An 18,065-nucleotide genomic window follows, 5' to 3' on the forward strand; every position below is an offset into this window, starting at 1 on the left:
CCAAGTACAATGGGAGGTAGAAGCTATTTTATACACAGTGTCTTTACAGAATTATTTTTTTACTTTGGCTGGAAAAGATGCTTGTACTCCTGAAGAGTATTCATTAGTGTCCTTCAGTTCATTAAAATTCTTACAAAGTAGCCTGCCCATAAGGTAAGGCAGTTACCCATGGACAAATCATGGGCTAATTGCATCACATATAAACAAACATTTCAATTGACTTCAGATGAGTCAGCTTGGACCAGAAAGAATGCAACCATCTTTGCAGGTCAGTACTCACAACAATTGAAGCTAATGTTGGATCCCTCTTTATTAATCTTTTTTTTTTTTTTTTTTTTTTTTTTCTATGGCAGCATCACTGATGGAATATATATCTTAATATAAAACAGTCTGTGTTTATTCAGTCTATGCCTTTCACACATTATCTCATCTAATTGAGTCTTGACTGTGAATGTGCTCCTGGAATACCTAAATACATTCTGTCACCTACGGTTATATTTCTCATAAATTCAATTTTTAATTAGAGCTAGAAGCCAAGACTGTTTTTTATGCTTTTTCTTTAAACATTAAAAATAGTAAACAGAAATGAAGCAGGATATGTTTCCTACATGGGGACAAGCTAGATAAACCAAAAATGCATTTGCTATAAATAATAGCTTAAGGTTGCCATCATTAACCACCATTTAACTATTTCTTTTTCTATATATTAATTGAAGAAAATAATATGATAATCAAGGTCCATTTTCATTAATATTAACACTGAAGACAGCTTTAAATGTCTTGATTTCTCAGCATTTTAACAATGTCACTTAGACAAGCACTGTAAGTCTTGTTGGTAGTAACAGCAAAATTATTTTTTGTATTCCTACAGATTACATTCTAATGTAATCTAAGATTAGATTTTGCTTTCAGAATGTACAATGTCTCAAAAGGGTGGGAACAGAGCATTATTACAGACCTTAAAACATGTACTGATGCATTTCTTCCATTTTAAACAAATAATTCTGAGAAAACTTTTCAAAGGATGCAGTTCCTAAGAAAGTCAAGTCTTTGTGAAAACAGCTCCTCTGTCTTTTGGGAGACACATTTTTGTTCTTTGCTAATCAAATACAACTTTTCTTAATACTACTTTTATTGTCTGTGCTAAATTAGGAATGTTTATTGACAAAGCCAATGCGTTCTCTATAAACAAATATGACATCTAAACATCTGCTATGCTGCTAGGTCACTTAGTCTGATGCTAACTTGTTTAAAACAATATATTCTTGGCTTCTGCAGTTTTTCTGTGCTCTAAAACTGCCTTTGATAATAGTGCTAATACTAATTTACTTGTGGCTACATCTTAGCTCTCAAATCCATTCTAAGACCTCCATGTTAACACACTGCTTTGGCTGATAATCCTGGTTGTTGTTTGAAAAAAAAAGATTAATTGGAAATATATGCCCTATCTTCTGCTTTCAGAGATGGAGTGTTTTCCTAGGAAATGCAAGTCTTTGTTGATAGTTAATGTTCAGTGAATAACATTTTTGTTTTGTTTTTGTTTTGTTTTTGTCTTATGATGCTTTTTTTTTCTTTCTTTTTTTTTTTTTTTTCCAAATAAGTATTCCTAATTTACGTGCTTTAAAAAATAACCTCTGATCTCTCTTTCTATCAGGGAAATTCTATTAATCTTTAAAAATATCAAAAGTTATCACTGTTCTTCATCCCACAAATGCTCTACCTCTGTCATGCATGCAGATTCCTCAATGAAAATTTCAGTATTTTTATTGTGCTTAGGTCCCTACCAACAGAAGTTTGGGGTGAGTGAAAGGTGTCAAGCTCTTTTAGGAGATTCGTACATTTCTGGAGTTACTTTTGTTTTGTTTTGTTGGAGTTGCTTATTAAGAAGAATTAGAAAAGACACTTGCCAATTCTATATAATTTGTAATTTCAGCCTGGACCCATAATGGCCCTTTTTTCATCCAAATTGAGGACTCCATTTAGAGTCTATGACAGAGCGAGCAGCCTAAACTTTCTCCAGACAAGCTAGATATAATGTTCCACCTTATTAATTAAAAACAAACAAACAACAACAACAAAACATAAATACATAAATATTAGTGGAACAATATCAAGGGCAGAGATATCAGCTACCTGTCTGTCTCTATTATAAGAAATAAGGAGTGACTGCAAGCAGCAGAATACATAGTTTGTAATCATAAATGAAGAATAATTTTCTCAACATCAGATGAGGGTGAAGGAAAGATTCTCAATAGGGACAAGGCAGGCTTCTGCTGTTGCATTTTACTATTTTTTACAGATTTTTGGAGCTTTTTATTTTAATTTTTTTCAGAAAAGAAGACCCCAGGGAGCAAAATAGTATAAAATAACAAGGCTGGCAAGAGTCACAGTTCTAATGTAGATTTGACCAACTAGCTCCCAGCAGCCACTTTGCTCTCACTTTGGCTTTATTTTCAAGTTTTGGTTTGGCTATGCAAAATTTTAAAAAGTAAATAAATCTTCAAGAATGCATTCCCTCTATATATTTTATTTATGTCTGTTTCTCAGAGTTGGGTCAGATTTTTATAGTCTGATCCAACTTTTTCTTTACTTCCACATTTCCTGAATGGTGGCAGTATTTACATCTGCAGATTTGGTTTGAATGTCACATTAAAAAAAAATAAATAAAATTAGAACACAGTGGTCATTGAACATATTACCATCTGGTTACTCAAACATCTGCTCTAAGTCAGGCTGGTGCTGACCACTGAAAGGTTCTCTCAGACCTCTTTGAGTGTGGAAGTAGATATCATCAGGATCTACTACCATCCTAGATCTGCATCCTAATTTCTAGACGGAGGATTATCTTTTTCCCATGGAAGGACTCTTCACAACAACTTGCTCTCCAGACACTGTGAAGCACATGTACATCTTCTGCAGGAATGACTGCAGTATCACATGTTCCTGCTATGTGCAAACAGACTCATCCTGGTTTCCATGCCATTAATTGAATTTGGCATAACCTTCTGGCAAGTTATCCTGATTCTTTGTATCTTTTCAAAGTAAACCATCAAGACATGACATGAAAACAGTGGTATGGAAGTTTGTTTTTGAAATATTTTTCTGTCATTATTTAAGAAGTCAGGAAAAAAAAAAAAGTGGTTTTTCAATTGAAAAAATTGTCTTTCACCTTACTGTTTAACCAGTTAGTGTTTAATCTCTTCCCACAATATTTTATTGTCTTGTAGCCAACCTTCCACATTTTTAATAGGGCAGACCAGCAACTATTTTTTGTTTCTCTTCCTCTTCCTCTTTATGCTAGTAATATGACTGGAGAGGAAATACAAAGAAAACAAATATAAAAAACAGCTTAAAGAAAGGGTAAAGATGTCATTACAAAAGGAAATGATGATCTGTGAATTACCCTGACAGAATCAGTATACATACAGCTTGGGTAGAACTTTGTTCTGTTTTGAAAGGCTTAATTCAAGTCCTCACAAGTACAGAACATTGCTAAATTTACTAATGCCTGTATAATACATGTAGAATCATTACCCCTCTCATAAGGGATAAATACCTTGTTTACATATTGTAGGTAATTTTCCCAAGAAAAAGTAATGCAAATACATATCCTGATTGTTTTAAAGAAGAGCATAAACTTGGAGATCAAATGTTTTGGATTAGTGATTGTGAAATGGAATCTGTAAAGATGTCCTTTTGTGTCTCTAATCCTCAGAATTTATCCTTGCAACACAATTTGATATGTATGTGATTTATTGCAGATTGGCACTCAGAGCATCAGACATTTAATGCAGCTCTTCTTTATAAAGAATTAAAAGACAAAAAGAAAATAGTAATTTCTTGTATGAGTGTCACCCTACATATTTTTCACTATATTCAGGTTCTAATACACATCAGAATTTAAAACTTCTAATATGAAATGATGAAACAACTAACACTTTTAAAGGTTTAGTCTATAAAGCATGTAATTTGTAAAGAAAATAAAATTAAAAACAAGATAAAACAATTATTTTTTGCTTGCTCCAATTAGTAAGAATTGAAAAGAGTTGAGGAAAGAATTGGGATTGCTAAATCCCAATGTTTAGATGTCAAGCTCCAGAAGAGGTTAGAAATTATAGCTGTTGAAAAAATGAGTCATAAGATCAGCAACAGCATGCTTCCTGTCTCTCTAGCTAGATTCATTGCAATTACATGGACCTTACATCAACATGATACTACATACGAGATGTAAATTCCTTTAGGTTATTTGCATCTTGATATAGATTAAAAAGAAAGTGTTATTTGGCTTGAACAACATCATTTGTAACAACATAATCCTATACAGTACAAGACCTTAGATGGCAATCTTTGTACTCAGACCAGAAGTCACATGAGGCTCCTTACATGATCCAAATTGTTTGAAGATAAGGAGTTGCACTAGAGATTTCAGTTTTCATGAAACTGAGTGCAGGACTGAGCTCTTCATATTATTACATATATTTGCCTTTTGTACAACAGAAAATATTCAAGGCTCACTTACATACTCACTACAAAATGCTCTAAACTAGACTGCTACTGTTGCCAAATTTAGTACAGAGATAGAAATGACCTCTTCAGGACTGTCATTGGTCTTAATGATTCTTGTTCTTAATGCAGGAATCATAATTCAGATACAGTCTCAGCTTCACAATGCTAGCTCTGCATTCCTACATAATTCACTGTGTTTTGTTTTGTTTTGTTTTGTTTTCAGTGTCACAGGAGGAATAGAATACCTGTGGGTCTTGCTTCTCATCATAATTTCATTAGAGAAAAACCTTTCATAAAGAAAAAATAATTATAATTTTAAAAATCATTTTTTTCCTATTCTTTTATCCATTTGCTCTTTCATGCAGAGCATGACATAAGCAAAACTGAAGAGGACTGTAAGAGGAACGAGTGAAGTGAAGAACTAGATGTTGGAAGTAAGCAAAGATGAATGTTTTTTTTTTAAACTGGCAGTACCACTCAGAAAATGTTAACATTAGACTGGAGCTCCAAACTCTCACTGAATGTATGATCCACAAAGGTCAGCATACTGTACACAGATGCTCCTTGTAGGAGATAGGAGAGTTAGGGAGACTTGCTATTCTCTAGGTTTTGAATGCAAAACTCTTTGTGGGAAGGAGACGCCTTCCCCTGCTCAGGCTTTGAAGGCATGGACTGAGGGTTCTGTACCTCAGGAGGTATAACCCCAAGCACCAGTACAGTCTGGGGGCTGACCTGCTGGAGAGTCTTGGTGGACAGAAGTCTGATCATGTGTCAGCAATGTGCCCTTGTGGCCAAGAAGGCCAACAGTATTTTGGGGTGCATTCAGAAAAGTGTTGTGAGCAAGTCTAGGGAGATGATCTTCCCCCTCTACTCAGCCTTGGGGAGGTCACACCTGGAGTATTGTGACCAGTTGTGGCCTCCCCTGTACTAAAGGGACATAGAACTGCTGGAGAGAGTCCAGAGGAGGGCTACTAAGATGATCAGAGGACTGGAGCACCTGTCAAACAAGGACAGGCTGAGAGAACTGGAGATATTCAAAACCCACCTGGATGCCATCCTGTACAATGTGCTCTAGGTGATCCTGCTTGGCAGGGGGGTTGGACTAGATGATCTTCAGAGGTCCCTTCCAACCTCAGACATTCTGTGATTTTGTGACCTCACTGAGATAATCACTTCCACCTTTTTGCTTAAAGCTCAAAAGAAAGAAAGAAAGATACCTGCCTCTATACAAACAATTCAGCAACTCAAATATTAATTCACAAGTGGAAAAATCCAACTTTAGGTTTCTCCTGCATTTGCTAAGGTAGCGGCAAACTAAACCAAAATCTCCTACTTGTCAGAATAAGGCAATAAGCTCTGGCGTAGAATGGTGTCCTGTCCTGGACCACCCTCAATTGCTCTTGTTAAAGCCTTTTTAATATTTACTACAAATTTCCACTGGAACAAGAGATGGATCATGAGTTATATATACAACTGGATAGCTACCAGGCTGCAAAATTATTGACCTTCCGTATTTTTGTCTCAATATTTTTACCACATGATCCTGCTGAGAACATAAAACCTGAAGGACACAGCACTATAATACAGAATTCCCACTACTTTCTACAATGCTTATCATTACAATCTTAGAGAAAAAGAACTATTTTTTCCCTAGAGTTTTCATCTGACATAAGAGAAGAAATGCATTGGTCTTAGTACCCAATACTTAGTACTTAGGACTAAGTGGAATTTTGTTTGTATCTGTAGTTCAGTTAGATTCACAGTGCACCATTTTGAAGCCTTGTATGTTGAAGATCAGACATTTTCTAGAAGATCCAGGGGAGTATTCAGTGGCTTCCCTTGTGTTTTCTGGTCTCAACATCTACTACACAGGTTCTTGTGACTGTGGGGAAGTGAACACAAAGATTCAAAAGGCCCCTTTCAGTGCTACAGTCTTGAAGGCTTCACTAAATATATATATATGTATATATGTATGTATATGTACATACATATATATATGTATGTATATATGTATATATATATATATATATATAATTGGAATATTTTCACAGCCTATTAGAAATTGAGGATCAGCTTGGCTCAGAAAAGCAGCAGCACAACAATATCTGGCAACACTGATGGATTTTATTATGCTTGATCAGCTCATCAGTTAATGTTGAATTGTTACTTCCTGGTAACCTACCTAATTACCAACTAAATATTGAACCAAGGCCACTTTCACCCTAGGCCAGTTTTCACCCTAGAGGGGACCCTCAATGCTCCATTTTAGGGCCAGTCCTCTTCAATGTCTTTATAAATGATTTGGATGTAGGACTAGAAGGAGTTCTGAGCAAATTTGCCAACGACACCAAGCTTGGAGGAGTTGTGGACTTGGATGAGGGTGGAGAGGCCTTGCAGAGAGATCTGGACAGATTGGAGAGCTGGGCGATCACCAACTGCATTAAGTTTAACAAAAGTACGTGCCGGGTCCTGCACCTGGGACAGGGCAACCCTGGCTATACGTACAGACTGGGCGATGAGACGCTGGAGAGCAGCCCTGCAGAGAGAGATCTGGGGGTTGTAGTAGACACCAAGTTGAATATGAGCCAGCACTGTGTCCTGGCAGCCAGGAGGGCCAACCGTATCCTGGGGTGCATCAAGCACGGCATTGCTAGTTGATCGAGGGAAGTGATTGTCCCACTCTACTCTGCACTGGAGCAGCCTCACCTCAAGAACTGTGTGCAGTTCTGGGCACCACAGTACAAAAAGGACATGAAGCTGTTGGAGAGTGTCCAGAGGAGGGCGACGAAGATGGTGAAGGGCCTAGGAGGGAAAATGTACGAGGAGCGGCTGAGGTTGCTGGGCCTTTTCAGCCTGGAGAAGAGGAGGCTGAGGGGGGACCTCACTGAAGTCCACAACTTTCTCACAAGGGGGAGTGGATAGGCAGGTGACCTATTCTCCGTAATCACCAGTGATAGGACCCACAGGAACAGTGTTAAGCTGAGGCAGGGGACGTTTAGGCTGGACATCAGGAAGAGGTTCTTCACTGAGCTGGTGGTCGCACACTTGAACAGACTCCCCAGTGAAGTAGTCACTGCACCAAGCCTGTCTGAATTTAAGAAGCTATTGGACTGTGCACTTAGTCACATGGTCTAAACTTTTGGGTAGACCTGTACAGTGTGAGGAGTTGGACTTGATGATCCTTATGGGTCCCTTCCAACTCGGGATATTCTATGATTCTATGATTTTCTCTCAATATAATTACAACTACAAAATCCACAGGTTTAAGACACGGGAAGGGAATAAAAACCAAAGACTTTGCATCCACAAGTAATCAGTTTCTAAAGTTGTAAGTATCAACAGCTCTTTATGAGCTGGTTTGGAACTAAAATATCAAATATCACAGGTGGGAGTCCACATAAGTTGTGTTTTAACTCTTCCTCTTGAGCTACTATCAGATTTTCACTGTGAAGTTCTAAAACAAAGTTCCACTCCATAAAACTTAGTTTTCATTCATTTGAGTATGTTTTTATACCTTTTCTAACCCTTTTCGCAAGAATTATACTGTAGGATAATTTTAATCACGGATGCTTGCCTCTGATCACTAGGAGAACAAAAACTTCAAAAAAGTGAACACAACATATGTGTTCAAAATCAGAGATTCAAAGATCAAAAAAGTGAACACAACATATGCAAAAGACATTTGTGCTCTGTTAATCTTGGTCTTTTGACATTAACAACTTGCTTCTGTATCTAGTTTTGAAAATGGATAGGGGAAAAGAGGTCATGTGCATGTGGGGAGCTGGGATTTATGGTTTCACACTATGTCAGGCTATCTCTGATTGTCTTCTCTAGGCCCTGTAGAGGCTCTGGGATCCAGGTGCATTCCCAGGAGCACTGTGGTACAACCTGGTCACCACTGAGCAAGCACAGAGCTGTGCCCTGATCTTGACCCTGTCTAAGGTGCCAGCCCACCCCAGCTTCCTCCACAAATCCCATGGGAACTCAATGGAGGTTGGAGCCCCTTTTTGTCTGGAGAGGCCATCTCTGGCTCCATGAACAGCAGATGTTGCCAATGATTTCCTACAGAAAACATACAGTTGCTAAATAATAAAAAATAATAATTAAAAGGCAATGCAGACATTTGCAAATAAATCATAGATTAGCTCTAGTGTTATTAGTCAATATATTTGTGTGATATGAAGGAGTTTATGGCAGTAAACAGATATCTTATGATTAATAGAATCATAGACTCATTTAGGTTGGAAAAGACCTCTGAGATCATCTAGTCCAACCTTTAACCTAGCACTGCCAATTCCACCACTAAACCATGTCACTAAGCACTACATTTACAAATTTTTTGAAGATTTTGGGGGATGGTGATCCAACTGGTTCCCTGAGCTGCCTGTTCCAATACTTCATAGCGATACACACAGTAACTAATAAATTTAATGTAATATTCCTTAAATAACTGGTCTTGCATGACTATGTTACTGAGGATAGTGTTATTAATTAATATACCTATTGACAAACAATGGTAATCTCTGTCATATAATACATTGCTTACCCAAAAAAAAAAAAAAAAAAAAGCCTACCGTTATGAACTAAACTAGAGCTCACTTCCAGTAGTTCAGAGTATCTTCCCCTTAGGGAGAAAAAATTGTTCAATAGAGGTGGGTAGAAATTTGAGGGAAAAAAAGTTCTGTCAGGTTCCTATCGACAGTACTGTGCTCTGTAATTACTTTTATTGATCAATGAGAACATTCATGCAGTAATATTCTTTGTGTAATAGAACAAAACTTGCTCCATGTACATTCAGACTCAACATAGTTAAGGTGTACAATCTTGCTCATTTGTTTTGCAGCTACAAGCCACTAGCTTTCTAAATCATTATGGAAGTATCAACAGCTGTTCTCTCCACCCAGTTATTTCACCTTGATTTGGAATGCACACTAATCCATCAGTAATTAGAACCAACTCCTTTGCAGAATATGAATAAGCAAAGAAAATCTCATGGACAATCTGGATAAATAAAAACATATTCACAGCCCCAAATATCTTTACTGTGTCCTGAAGAAAATAAAAGATTCACGTGAACATTCACCTCTATGAAGAGGGAAAAAATGCAGAAGGAAATTTTGTGTTTGTGCACTTGGTGTTTGAAAGTATTTGACGAATTTGTGAAGACAGGTTCATACATTACCCTGGGATTCAAAGGTATTAGCATTCACATACACTCAAACACACACACACACACACACACACACACACACACACAAACTAACATCTGAAACTCGTGATTCCCTTCTGATCCTTAGTTGTTAGGGGACTTTACTGACAGCTGAAATCAGAAGAACATTACAAGCGTGATGAAGTGCAATCCTGCATTGTGAGTGCCATGAAATACAATCCTGCATTACACAACATTTCACAGCAAAGACATCACACTCAAAAAAACCTTTACAGTATTAAAAGGAAAATTGGCACCTCTGATATTCAGCTGTGCCTAAAAATTACCTTACACAATTGAAGTGGTTATTACATAAACAAAGGACTTCTTAAGATTTCAGCTGTGTGATCTGATTTCTAAACTCTAAGGTGTAGATAAATACTTGACAGTGTTTAAAATTGCCCTGCTAAGTCTTGTATTTAATTTGTTTGGACTTTCTATGGAAATTCTATTGGAAATCAATGGTAAATGCCTGTTTTACTCCAGCTACTTCAGGTACCCCATGAGCTGTCTTGCCTTAGGCTTTGGGTACCTTTGTGAGATATGTCTATAAATTTGACTTGTTGGTATTTTTACTTTCACCCTTATAAAGTGAAGGTATATCCATGAGCAATATGCATGAACAAGTTTGAAAGGAGCTCTTCTAGATCTTGATGTATTAAATATATTCACCCTAGGTATTTATTTACTGATAGTATTTTCATTTGAATTTCTGAGTCTCCTTTGAAGCATTAACATGTTGTCATTGCCTAGCATTCATGTTCTGGTAGCTATAAGCAAAGTCAGGGGCCTTTGGGATGTAGGTTCTCTACACAGTTTTAAGAGTCAGTCTATTCCGATTGTCACCTTAAGACAAAGTCCATAAGCAGAAACTGGAGGGAAAAGACTTGTTGAATGCCATATCTGGGCAAAACTGGTAAAGCACAACTTCCAGATCTTGGTTCTCCAAAAACTCTGCCCTGGTCTGTTCACCAAATTACTTAGCTATTAATTCACGTTATAATGAAATGGGTAACTTATAATACACACAATCACTCATATCTAAACTTTATTCATTAAGGTCAGAAATATTACATGCGCCCATCCCCAGGATGAATTGCCAGAAGTAGAAAAGGGGACACAAGATACACAAGAGGATGTCCGTGAGAACCTAAGAAAAATAAAATAAATAAATAAATAAATAAATAAATAAATAAATAAACAAATAAATAATTGGTAGCAACTGTCATTTTAAGAACAAAATACAGCCAGGATTGAACTAATTCCTCCTGAGATAACTCCAGGACTGGAAATAGTGCAGACTATTTCCAACCCCAACCATTCTATGATTTTATGATTCAAAGGTTGTAAATAACGTTTCTTTACTGTATTTTTATTGCATATATAACATTGACTGAGATGTAGTCATAGCGATTTTTTTTAGAAGGTGTTAATTTTGCATTTACAAATAAATTATGTTTGAAGAGATCTGTTTTTCAGAAAAAGACTTCAGATTTCGAATTAATACATTGGTGTGAGTTAATACAGACTTACAGGAACTAGGTCATGAAAGTGTATTTTTCAGTTAAAAACATTACTTTCTTAGATGTTGTATATTTATTCTACTCCAAATAAATAAATAAATAAACTTTCTAATGAAAGTGGTTCAAGTTGTAACCCATTTCTACATAAAAATGTATTACTGCAATAAAAACTTCTAGTTCGATTTGTTATGGTTTCCAAAATATTGTTATTCATTATTCACAGTTTATGTCTCTGGGTTCTAATGAAAAAATATACCAACTAACTACTCATCTATCAGTAATCTCCTGTAATACATACTGAGTTGAGGAGCAGAAACAACATTGCATGATTTATGGTTGTATTGCTTACAAAAATTTTTTTAAGTGTGTATAAAAGGCATCTGATTATTGTAGTTAAAGTATTTCCAACCTGTTTGCAGACCATAGAATAAATATATATTGGAAATATATATATTGGAAAATAAAAGGGTACCTATTGCCTACCTGAATCAGGAGAATATTCTTGCACCATGTAAGACAGGTTTAGTTAGTTGTGTAACATGTCTACTTGATACTGGCCAAAGGCTATAGTAACAAGTAAACTAATACTCTCAAGACATCTAGGCTGTGATTTAAGCAAATCCTGTTCTTGAAGCCAAACATCTCTCTTCTCCATGACAGAATCTTTAGCTGATAATTGGAGATAACAAAGGAGTAAATGTGGATCCTTGATGTTTAATGCATTCATGCACTTACAGTTGAGAGGGGTGAGAATGGCATTATCCAACTGTCCTTATGTGGTTGATGATGGACAGCAATTTGGCCATGTAAATTTTTCCAGAATTGCCCAATCCTGCAAATTGCCAGAGCAGTGGGTTTTATTGCCATTGCAATCTCAACTGCCTTTGAAGGTCATAAGTGCTCAGCTACATGTATAAGAAAACTGGCAATGTGAGTGCAAAGAGCTACGCTAGCAAACAAGCAGGCACTAGCCCAATCTATTATCCAGTATAAAAAGATGAACCTGCAAATGTGGTCCAGATTACCACTGCTTATTCTCCATCATTGCTATCAAAATGAGGAGTGCTAGCTGCTCTCTTGTATTCAGTGAGTAGAGGATAAATAGCAGTGGATTACTTTTTCTTGTTCCACCCAGCTGACACAGGGCTAAAAGAAATTATTTTCTCAAGCTACCCAGAGTCATAGGAGAACAATTTCTGACCACAAGCCATGTGTGGCTGTAACTGTTCTTTGAATAGAATTTTTTATGAAACATATTTGAAATTACTGAGTAGGTTAGCAAGGTTATTTGGCCTTACTTTTCAACAGAGGATTTTTAGCTGAATCATGAACTGGTCTGTAAGTTTACTGATTCCATCCAGCATTTCAATCCTCAGGCATAGTCATAACGAATACCTAATGTGAGACAAGCAAGCAAACAAGCAACAACAACAACAACAAAACACAGTAAAATAAAAACAGGAAAATAATCTAGGTAGAGAAGTAGGGACTTCTTGCAAATTGTGTTCTAGATCTAGGAAAAGTAATAGCTTCAGAAGACCTGGGATACCCACTGTCATTTGTGCAGTCTTGACACTCTCAAAACTGCCCTTCTATGGCTGGCAATGCCAAACTGAGGGAAGTGTGCATGCTGTCTCATAGCTCACAGTCTGCTCTCAATTCTCTCCCTGGAGTAGGATAAGTTAAAACACTTTTCCCAAACCGTCCAACATTGCAAAATATGGTCTTGTTCCAATTCAGAATGAAACAAATTGTCTTCAGATTTCCCTGTGAAAGGAACATCCAAAAAATATCAGGGAAGAAAAGATTCATTATAGAAACCTTAATTTTTACTTTTTTTTTTTTTTTTTTTTTAGTAATTTCTGCCCTTTGGCATCATGTCTCTCATGCATATTAAGCACATAATATAATATAATATATTATATTATATATAATATAATATAATAATATATATTAGAGGCTTTTTACTGAAGTCAGTAAAAATGCTTTAAATACTCTCTGCTTTTGTTGTTCAAAAAAGAATAAGAATCTTTAAGACACCTACTACGTAACAGTGACCGAAACATCTTTTCTAGAGTGAAGTGTCTCTGTGTCAATATTGAAATAATTGGCATAAGCAGAAAACACTTTAAAGGTAAAAAACAACTTTGAAAATCTGAGCCCAATTTATTAATGAATTAATAGCTTAACGATGAGTAGTGTTTCCTAGACATCCAAGAGTTTCTTTTTATTATCACTTTGCAAAATTAAACAAACTTAAAAAATTTGGCTGTCAATAAATTTCTTTCATTTTTGTTATTTGTCAAATTAACAGTTACATAGTTTATAACTCTCAGTCATGTGATAGACTAGCAATGTGTATTACAGTAAGTCAGTTGCTCCTCCCTTCTTTCACTCTGGTGTGTTAATGTGACTTGATTTACATTATAAACTAATGACGAGCATTAGGGTTTATTAAGGAGGGACTCTAAAGATATCTGGCATTTCTGTATTTAGTGGACTATGGGGCTGCTATAATACCATGTAATTTGATATGCTGGCTGATTGATATTATCTGGTTTCTACCAGATAATAATATCAGAGAAAAGGAATAAACGTGTCAGAAGATAGTATACATTCATAACATCTTCTGGTCAGTTATTGCACCCACAGTCACCCACAGGTTTATTTATTTGTGTGGTAGAAAATAATGCAGTTTTTATGTCTTTAATGCAGTTTTTAAGTCTTTTTCTCTTCTTTTGCATGCACACAAACACCCAAGCACAGCCACACCCACATATAATTTATAATACTCCTCTTATTGATCTTCATTGTAGTGTCCTCTAATTCAATATATTGCTGTGTTTCACAAAGATATGGCAAAGTAATAATAATTTTTTTTGAGTCCTTCATCACTTGCTTTGTCTCATTCAAGTGTTTCTGTGTTCTTTGACTGTCAAATTTATTTGTTTCAAGCTAGATATTGGCAATTCATTTTCATTTTCTCATTGTAATATAGTGAAATTTTCCCCTACACAGACCTATAATTCCTCTATTTTTCATCCAGACTATTATCTGCAGGAGATTTCTTTCTTAACCTGAGAAAGAACTGTTTTTGACATAGCTGATATTCAGTATTTGTGATTAGATGTAAAACAGATCAATGCAGAGTTCACAAATGGTTAAACTGACTTTTTTTTTTTTTCATAACAAAAGTTCACTAGAAAAGCATGAAAAAATAATTATTTCCTTATTTATTTCTTGGAATTTTTGTTTGCTTCTGATAATGTAAGAAAAATGCCACTGGAAACTAGAGACTGAGGATGATATAAAGTCCAGCCCTGTCAGTGCTATGACTATGCTTTCATTATTTCCTGTCTTGATGGTTTTAATCAAGGGACAATCAAACACATTTACATCTAAATCACTCAGAGTTTCTAAACTTGATCCAATAGTACTATGTCCTCGTGGCAGTCCTATGAGTTTAATTATTCCATATTTGTATAGCCAGGGTCAACCCTGGCAATAAGTACAGACAGGGAGAAGAGAGGCTGGAGAGCAGCCCCACAGAAAGGGATCTGGGGGTTCTGGTTGATGGCAAGCTGAGCACGAGCCAGCAGTGTACCTTGGTGGCCAGGAGGGTCAACTGTACCCTGTAGTGCCTCAGGCCTGGCACTGCCAGCTGGAAGGGTTTTTTTCTGCTCTGCTCTGTGCTGTGTGGCCTCACCTCAAACACTGTGTGCAGTTTTGGGTGCCACAGTATAAGAAGGACATAAAACTAATAGAAAGTGTCAAAAGGAGGGCTGCTAAGATGGTGAGGAATCTAGAAGGGAAGACTTACGAGGAGCAGCTGAGGTCCCTTGGTTTGTTCAGCCCAGAGCAGAGCAGGCTGAAGGGAGGCCTCATGGCGGCCTGCAGCTCCCTCACGAGGGGAGCGGAGGGGCAGGCGCTGAGCTCTGCTCTCTGGGGACAGCAACAGGACCTGAGGGAACGGTATGGAGCTGGGACAGGGGAGGGTCAGGCTGGGTGTTGGGAAAAGATTCTCCACCAAGGGGGTGGTTGAGCACTGGAAAGACTGCTGGAGTTCAAGACAGTTGTCTGGACAACACACTCAGACATATGGTTTGGTTTTTGGGTGGTCCTGTGTGGAGCCAGAAGTTGGACTCAATGATGCTTGTGAGTCCCTTCCAATTCAGAATATTCTATGATTCTGTGAGTATCTCTGTAGACAATTGCAACATCTAATCACGCTTGCCTCCTTTGACTAACAGAAATGTCATGAATAACACAGAGTAGCCAAAAGAAGCAAGTCATCTGCATTGGGTGCAAGTGTCTTTTTCCACCACACAGTTTGAGAAGAAGATCACGAATGCAAGGCTGACCAATTTTCAGGCCCTGATGAGCCAAGAAGGAATCCTTAGAGCAAATGTGTCCTCCTTCTCAATCAGAAAACTGATAAAACCAAACCAGACAAACCATGGGTTGGAGAAAGGTAGATATATTTTTGGAGTTTTTTACATGCCTGAGAAATAAAGAAATTAACAATTGCTGTAACAAAAAGAACAAAACTCTTTTTTTTGATGGAAAAGGTTGTGGGATAGGTTAGAACACATCACATGAATAAGATATGTGGCTCATGTCTGTGATGCAATATTCTTTGATGTGTTTCAGCAAGATGGCTGAATCATAACTGGGAACTGTGATGAATAACAAAGTAACAGCTAGAAAAGGTCATGAGAAAGGGAAAGAAATATATGCCCAGCTCTGACAAAGTATTACTTTTCTCTCCCACTGCAGGCAACCTCTACCTTCCTGTTCCTGAGGGTCTTTCACCCACTATGCAACTAGCCACTTATATCCTTCATTTACTCCATACAGAGCACCTGTAAAAGTATTTTCCTGAACTTTTAAAGTCTAGCTTGCTCTGTCTTTGATATGTAGCTATTGACTTTAACCCAGATTATTGTTTTCTAAAAGAACCAGTATATACTGAAAGGCATGTGAACTGTTCATGACATCTTTTTTTTTTTTCTTTTTTTTTTTTTTTTTTTTTCAGTTAAGTCTAACACTGCTATGGATGCTTAGCCTGGTGAACGATAGCTTGCAACATGAGTTACAAAAATACTTTCATTTACAAGACAAAATCTGCACTCTTCCTCAGTAGATTTGACAAAGAAAGCAAAGTTGTCACTGCCAAAACACAAGACCTACATTGCCAGTTCCTTACAGAGTAGCCAGGCATTGATATGTTTATTCATCATGTGCCCAGGGGGATCACAATCGACAGCATGTATTAGACTGATGGGTTGTCCAGATGTGAAATAAATGCTTCTGTTAACACAAGATAGCATAATAACAGGTGTATGATGTGTATGATGTGCATCAAATTATCACAGTGGTTGCTTAATAAAAATTGTAGAAGTTGAATGGAAAACCACTGTTTAATCTTTTAAAAGTATTATTCAAAGCATTATTTTTAATAGCCAATTTTCTTGCTCAGTTCCATAGTAATCTATCATATCTTCAAGCCAGGGCCAAAGCAAAGCAGTGACTGATTTATTCATGGATCAATAAAAATCAGGTGCTCTTATAAACTATTTGTCTTGCTAGAGAAAAATCACTATCAGAAGATTTTAACACCTTCTGTGACAATATTGGTTCTTGCAATAACGGAATACAAATGCAGACACTCAGAGTTTTACATTGTACTAACTCCCTGAGCTCTACTTTATTCTACCTACGGCTTATTTGTAAATAGGTTCAAGAGTCAAAATACGGTACTTGTATGAGAACAGTTTAGTCCCACATTATGATGCAGCATATCAGTAAGAAGTTGATGCATCTGAATCAATTTCTTGCAATGTAGATTTTGTTTCTTTAAGCAAAATTTTTCTTTTAACAAAATAACCAGTGGTGATTTACTATCCCATTTCTGTCCTAGCAGCTCTCCCCAGTAATTTGTTAGGATTACTTATTAGGGACCAATATCTCCTCCATCAACTCCAGAAAAGAAATGTGAGGGAGGGGAAGAATGCTTTGCAAATTTACTTAAACCTATGTAAGCTCAGACCTCAGAGTTAACATGGACTTTCATACTCCCATTTAAGATGGCTTAAAGTTGAGCCCTAGACACAAAGATTTTTCAAGCATAGCCACCTCCAACCATGAAGGATTTCAAATGCAGATAACATATAAACTTGTATTAAAATTTGGTTGCATCCAACCTTGAACAACTGAAACCACATTCACTGAGATTCAGCATTTTTTTCAGAAATGTTTTACAGAATCACTGGACAGGTGCCAATTAGTGTTTCTAGAACCCAATCAAGGTTATTGCTAGAGTATGAACTTGGTTTTCTTGCTGACAGGCAGAGCCTTTTATCTTCCTCTGCCTTTATCACTCATTCCTCTCTCTCTAGCACATTTTGGCTAAACACTGTTCTACCATTACTTTCTCATCAGTTCTCCTCATTGCTCTCTCATCTCCTTGTCTCAGTTAACCTTCCTTGTATCCCAGCGAATGAAGCACAGTGTCTCAACAGATCTGTCAGACCCAGCGCCATCCATTAAAATAAAATTAATATTTTATATTATATTTCATGCTTCAAAAACCCAAATTAAGTTCTGAATTGTATATACATGTTATATATATATGATAATATATTGTAATACATAGCAGCTGGTTAAATGGCATATTAACGATTCATTTTGGGGTGTAATTGGGGAATGTGGTGGGTAATTAAGACATCTCACAGAAATAAGGCATAAGGCAAAAATATTTTATTGCCTGATGTAGCATTTGGCTGTCACTAGTGCTCAGGATACCTGCTACATTAAAACATTCTCCA

The 18,065-nt window shown here is 36.8% G+C and overlaps 2 long non-coding RNA genes across 2 annotated transcripts in view; one reads left to right on the forward strand and one right to left on the reverse strand.

The window, feature by feature from the left end:
• LOC140001852 (uncharacterized) overlaps nucleotides 1–18,065 on the forward strand; it is a 222,983-nt gene that overhangs the window by 201,487 nt on the left and 3,431 nt on the right. The gene's annotated exons all lie outside the window — the stretch shown is intronic.
• Nucleotides 1–18,065, reverse strand: part of LOC119715912 (uncharacterized) — a 140,800-nt gene that overhangs the window by 57,490 nt on the left and 65,245 nt on the right. The gene's annotated exons all lie outside the window — the stretch shown is intronic.

This window comes from Anas platyrhynchos, chromosome 2 (assembly GCF_047663525.1).
Source record: "Anas platyrhynchos isolate ZD024472 breed Pekin duck chromosome 2, IASCAAS_PekinDuck_T2T, whole genome shotgun sequence".
NCBI lineage: Eukaryota > Metazoa > Chordata > Aves > Anseriformes > Anatidae > Anas > Anas platyrhynchos.